Source organism: Antechinus flavipes, chromosome 3, assembly GCF_016432865.1.
Source record: "Antechinus flavipes isolate AdamAnt ecotype Samford, QLD, Australia chromosome 3, AdamAnt_v2, whole genome shotgun sequence".
NCBI lineage: Eukaryota > Metazoa > Chordata > Mammalia > Dasyuromorphia > Dasyuridae > Antechinus > Antechinus flavipes.
The window spans coordinates 336,693,947-336,699,946 of NC_067400.1; positions in this window are offsets into that span (position 1 = coordinate 336,693,947).

Sequence of the window (6,000 nt, forward strand, 5' to 3'; positions counted from 1 at the left end):
AGGCTAGAAAAGGTGTGTGTGTGTGTGTGTGTGTGTGTGTGTGTGTGTGTGTGTGTGTATAGTCTGCTTGGGAAGGGTGGGAAGATGAAAGTAGAGAAATGAATAAAGTAAAAATGTTATGCTGCAGAAAACAAAAACAACCTACAAGAAAGTAAAGATGGACACTCATGAATATAATTTCTTCTTATTATATATTCTTTCTTGAAGTAGTAATTTATTATTATACATTTTAGATCCTCCAATGTTTTATTTTATTTTTTATTCCTTTACTGTTTTTCCTTTTTCTTATTCTTCTTTTTAAATAAAAATGAAAAAATGTTCATGGAGAGAATTAATGCCTATGCAATACTTTGCAGGAAGCAAGAATCTTCACCTATCTTTTAATCAAATTATTTTATTACTATGCAGATATTCTCAAAGTCATCTCATCTCCACATCTCATCACATAATCCAAACAATAGAAAACAAATCTTATACCTTGTTTTTATTATCACCCACTTCTCTAGACAACTTCTTCCCATGAACCAAAGAACTCTACCTAAGCAGAGAACCCTCTGACGACCCATTCTGGATGAAATTCTGGGGTTTTAAAGGGAGCTTTTTTAGTCATATTTAATATGAAATTTCTACCTTCTTTTCATATGCTTTTCTGATGAGCATTATGACTTAAATTTTAATAATCTTGTTTAAAAACAAATCAAGGAAAATGAAGAAATCTGGAAAAGTTACTTCTACTCAAAAGGTTATCACTAATTAAGATGTTGAAAGCAATTTTAACACCATTTCTTGCTGCTGTGACAAATCTGACAGGTTTACAAATTGGCACACTGGGACTCTAAAAACATGTCCATGTTTTGTCAGGTTTTGTGACTAATCTGCAATGCGCCTCAGTAATTGTGGCAACTAATAAATAATCCCATTAAAAATAACTCAGTGTATCTGGAAATCTGAGTCTACATAACAGTTGTAACCATGTGGATAAATCTTACTCCTTCAACTAGAGCGGCAAAACAAGGCAAAAAAAAAAAACACACTGAACTCTGTATTGCAGTTGCTACTTGGGTGGTTGAAAATTATTATTGTTGGGACAGCTAGGCAGCACAGTGGATAGAGCACTAGCCCTGAAGTCAGAAGGACCTCAGTTCAAATGTGACCTCACATATTTAACACTTCCTAGCTGTGTGACTCTGGGCAAGTCACTTAACCTTAATTGTCTCACCAAAAAAAAAAAAAAAAAAAGGAAAAGAAAAATTACTGTTTCAGGGTAAAGAAGGGAATATCAGAGTGAAGGAAACTTCCAAAATGACCTCATTTACTACACTAGTGGAGATAAAGTATTATGAGAACGCAAGTGTATCTTTATCTTTGAGAAAGAACTTAAACTAGTTAGTCTGCCAGCCTGGAAATCTATTAATAATATTCCAATCTTTGAAAATTCTATGATTGCATTGTTCATCAGATTATTATAAGTAATCAAACAAATTGGGGGAGGGGTCCTCTTAACTCCTTATAAGATAAGCTTCTCTAATAAGCTGAATATTGCTCAACCAGACAAACATAACATCATGGAACATGAAGTCAGAGAACAGTGATAGAACTCTATCGTTAAATTTAGCTGAGATATATTAAAAAGAAAAAAAAAAGCATAAACAAAGTCCATCTTAAAAAAAAAAAAGACAGGACAGCAAACAAGGAAGCTTCTGACAAAAAGTCAGAAAGAAAAGGGATTATTGAAGCTTCTTATCTGGCCATAAGGAAAAACAATGAAGATATCAATTAATAAATTAGAAGTATATATTCAGTACATTATCCAAGCTGTTAGCTAAGCACCAAGAATACAAATATAAAAGAAAGCCTATTTCTTGTCCTTAAGGAACTTTCATTCTAATAGAATATATTAGCGATCAAGTCAGATTACAAGGGGTTGAAGAAATAATGAGGGGAAAAGAAAGGAAAGCAGTGGGTGTAGTACACTAATACTTTATTTTTCTTTTTTAAAAGTTTTGTTATGTTCTTTAACAGTGATTTAAAAAAATTACTTCCAAATTTACTCTCTCTCCAGCTCCTGGCCCCACCACTTGAGAAAGCAAGTAATGATATACATTACTAAACATATGATATACATGTATGATATGCATTAGTATAATATTGCTTTGGAACTTCCGGTTAAGATGGTGGAGAGGAGGCACACAACTGTGTAAGCTCCGCACTTTCTCTCACTATCCATTTCATTACAAGCCTCTGAATTAATGCTTGACTGAAAAAAAAAACCCCACAAATAGTTACCAAGAGAAGCCATCCTTGAGATTCACCAAGAAAGGTCTGTCTTTACTGGAGGGCTGGGACGGTTTTAGATCGGAAGCAGGCGGCGGGCAGCAGCAGTGAGAGTACGGGAGCAGACCGGAGAGGGGCTGGGGAGTGATCACAGCCATCTCTGCGGGGAGAGCTTCGCTACAGGACTGGATACTTTGCTCCGGCAGCAAGTCAGCAGCCCAGCAGAGAAGCTAAAAACACTGGGAGTGAAGAATACAACCCCAAACAGCTGGAGTCTCTCGAGACCTGGCCGCCCCCCCCCCCCCTTTCCCCCCACAATAACTCAGCACGCTCTGGGATCTCAGAGTGCAGGTGCAGCACAGTCCTGCTAGTGCCTCACTGCTGCCACCCTCAGTCTGTAGAGGAAGCTCTGTAACACACCCAGCCCTTCCCCCAAAGAAAGACTCCAGTTTTTTCTGTTTTTCTTTGCTAGTTTGTCTTTGATTATTAGACAGAATGAGCAAGAAACTGAAGAGGACTTTAACCCTTGACAGCTTCTATACAGATAGAGAGCAGACTCTAAATCCTGAGGAGACTAAAAACAGACAGTCTCCAGGTGAATCCCCAAAGGGGAAGATCATCTGTTCCTCAGCACAGATGAACCTCATAGAAATAATTAAAAAGGCTCTCACAAGGGAGCTAGAAGAAAAATGAGAAAAGGAGAGGGAGGCTTGGCAAAAGAGCTTGGAGAAGTCAGTCAAAGAGAGAGTGGATAAAGAAGTAAAATCCTTGAAAAATAGGATTGGTGAACTGGAAAACAAAATTGGCGAAATGGAAAAAAATTCCACAGAACAAAAGAACTCAATGGGACAATTAGAAAAAGATTTTTAAAAAGTGAGTGAAGAAAATACTTCACTGAAAATCAGAATTGAACAATTGGAATTGAATGAGTCGAGGAGACAACAAGAATCAGTCAAGCAAATCCAAAAAAATCAAACAATGGAAAAGAATGTGAAATACCTTCTGGGGAAGACAACAGACCTGGAAAACAGATCCAGGAGAGACAATCTGAGAATCATTGGACTCCCAGAAAAGTGTGATGAAAAAAAGAGCCTGGACACTGTCTTACAGGAAATTATCAAAGAGAACTGCCCAGAAGTCATAGGAACAGAGGAAAAAATAAACATTGAAAGGATTCATCGATCACTCACTGAAAGGGATCCTAAAATCAAAACACCAAGGAATATAGTGGCCAAATGCCAGAACCCTCAGACGAAGGAAAAAATATTGCAAGTGGAGAGAAAAACCCAATTCAAGTATCAAGGAGCCACAATAAGGATCACCCAGGATCTGGCAGCATCCACATTAAAAGATCGAAGGGCCTGGAATATGATATTCTGAAAGGCTAAGGAACTTGGTATGCAACCAAAAATAACTTACCCAGCGAGAATGAGCATCTTTTTCCAGGGAAGAAGATGGACATTCAACAAAGTAAGCGAATTTCATCTATTTTTGATGAAAAAGCCAGAACTTAACAAAAAGTTTGATCTACAAATATGGAACTCAAGAGAAATCTAAAAAGATAAAGATTAATCTTGGGAACTATATTTCGACTATATAGATGTATAAAGAATACATGTACATCTTGTTCTAGAAATTGATGTAGAAAGGACATTGTACCAGAAAAAGGGTAAAGTGGGGGTAGTACATCTCATGAAGAGGCATAGGAAACCTATTATATCTGAGAGAAAGAATGGAGGGGGATGAATATAGTGGGTATCTTACTGCCTTCAGAACTGGCTTTAAGTGAAAAATCTTAAGACATATTCAATCTATGGTGAAACTTCTCCCACCTCATTGAAAAGTGAGAAGGGAAAAGTGAAAAGGGAAGGAATAAGCTAAGTGGAAGGGAATACGGAAACTGGGAGGGAAAGGGGTAAGATAGGGGGAGGAACTCTAAGGGAGGGGGAGGGATACTAAAAAGGGAGACCTGTGAGAAGCAAGTGGTGCTCACAAGCTTAATACTGGGAAGGGGGGAAAGGGGAAAGAAGGGAGAAAAGCATAAACCGGGGTTAACAAGATGGCAAGTAATACAGAATTGGTCATTCTAACCATCATGTGAATGGGGTAAACTCCCCCATAAAGAGGAAGCGGTTAGCAGAATGGATTAAAAGCCAGAATCCTACAATATGTTGTTTACAGGAAACACACCTGAAGCAGGGAGATACATGCAGGTTAAGGTAAAAGGTTGGAGCAAAATCTACTATGCTTCAGGTGAAGTCAAAAAAGCAGGGGTAGCCATCCTGATCTCAGATCAAGCTAAAGCAAAAATTGATCTAATTAAAAGAGATAAGGAAGGGCACTATATCTTGCTAAAGGGTAGCATGGATAATGAAGCACTATCTATATTAAACATATATGCACCAAGTGGGGTAGCATCTAAATTCTTAAAAGAGAAATTAAGAGAGCTGCAAGAAGAAATAGACAGTAAAACTATAATAGTGGGAGATCTTAACCTTGCACTCTCAGAATTCGATAAATCAAACCACAAAATAAATAAGAAAGAAGTCAAAGAGGTAAATAGAATACTAGAAAAGTTAGATATGATAGATCTCTGGAGAAAATGTAATGGAGACAGAAAGGAATAAACTTTCTTTTCAGCAGCTCATGGAACCTATACAAAAATTGACCATATATTAGGACATAAAAACCTCAAACTCAAATGCAGTAAGGCAGAAATAGTAAATGCATCCTTTTCAGACCATGATGCAATGAAAATTACATTCAACAAAAAACCAGGGGGAAGTAGACCAAAAAATAATTGGAAACTAAATAATCTCATACTAAAGAATGATTGGGTGAAACAGCAAATCATAGACATAATTAATAACTTCACCCAAGAAAACGATAATAATGAGACATCATACCAAAATGTATGGGATGCAGCCAAAGCGGTAATAAGGGGAAATTTCATATCTCTAGAGGCCTATTTGTATAAAATAGAGAAAGAGAAGGTCAATGAATTGGGTTTGCAACTAAAAATTCTAGAAAAGGAACAAATTAAAACCCCCCAGTCAAACACTAAACTTGAAATCTAAAAATAAAAGGAGAGATCAATAAAATTGAAAGTAAAAAAACTATTGAATTAATTAATAAAACTAAGAGTTGGTTCTATGAAAAAACCAACAAAATAGACAAACCCTTAGTAAATCTGATTAAAAAAAGGAAAGAGGAAAATCAAATTGTTTAGTCTTAAAAATGAAAAGGGAGAACTCGCCAGTAACGAAGAGGAAATTAGAGCAATAATTAGGAGTTACTTTGCCCAACTTTATGCCAATAAATTCGACAACTTAAATGAAATAGAAAAATACCTCCAAAAATATAGCTTGCCCAAACTAACAGAGGAAGAAGTAAATATCCTAAACAGTCCCATCTCAGAAAAAGAAATAGGACAAACTATCAATCAATTCCCTAAGAAAAAATCCCCAGGACCAGATGGCTTTACATGTGAATTCTACCAAACATTTAAAGAACAATTAACTCCAATGCTAAATAAACTATTTGAAAAAATAGGGATTGAAGGAGTCCTACCAAACTCCTTTTATGACACAGATATGGTACTGATACCTAAACCAGGTAGGCTGAAAACAGAAAAAGAAAATTATAGACCAATCTCCCTAATGAATATTGATGCTAAAATCTTAAATAAAATATTAGCAAAAAGATTACAGAAAATCGTCACCAGGA